Genomic DNA, 787 nt, shown 5'->3' on the forward strand with positions numbered 1-787 from the left:
AAACGGACACGTCGGGTCTACACGGAGGGGATCTTGCCGTGGGTCTGGCCCAGATGTCGCTCCAAAGTGTTCCTATAGACTGACCTAACACAACCGGGTGGATAGGTCCACTGCTCAAAGCCCATCCGTGCGAAGTCAAAGTGCTAGATCCCGCGATCAAACGCACAGGGTTAGGCTGGACGGGGGCCCTGGGGGGGTAGCAATGCCACGCGAGCGTCGCACCGGGCCCTCACACATGCGGGGTGGTGTGGTGGCATGTCCGAAGAGGCGGCACGCGTCTCCGGGGTGTGCCCCCCCTCACGGACGGCGCCGTCACCGGCACCTGGAGGGGGGAAACGGACGCGCTGGGTCTACACGGAGGGGATCTTTCCATGGGTCTGGCCCGGATGTTGCTCCAAAGTGTTCCTTGGGACTGACCTAACACAACCAGGTGGATACGTCCACTGCGCAAAGCCCGTTCGTGCAAAGAAAAAGAGCTTGATCCCGTGGTCAAACGCTATAGGGTTAGGCAGGACAGGGGCCCTGGGGGGTAGCAATGCCACCCGAGCGTTGCACCGGGCCCTCATACATGCGTGGTGGTGTGGTGGCATGTCCGAAGAGGCGGCACGCGTCTCCTTGGTGGGCCCCCCCTCACGGACGGCGCCACCGCCGACACCTGGAGGGGGGAAACAGATGCGTCAGGTCTACACGGAGGAGATCTTGCCATGGGTCTGGACCGGAAGTTTCTCCAAAGTGTTCCTATGGACTGAACTAACACAACTGGGTGGATAGGTCCACTGCTCACAGC

This window comes from Triticum dicoccoides, unplaced genomic scaffold (genome assembly GCF_002162155.2).
Source record: "Triticum dicoccoides isolate Atlit2015 ecotype Zavitan unplaced genomic scaffold, WEW_v2.0 scaffold42245, whole genome shotgun sequence".
In the NCBI taxonomy this organism is placed as follows: Eukaryota; Viridiplantae; Streptophyta; class Magnoliopsida; order Poales; family Poaceae; genus Triticum; species Triticum dicoccoides.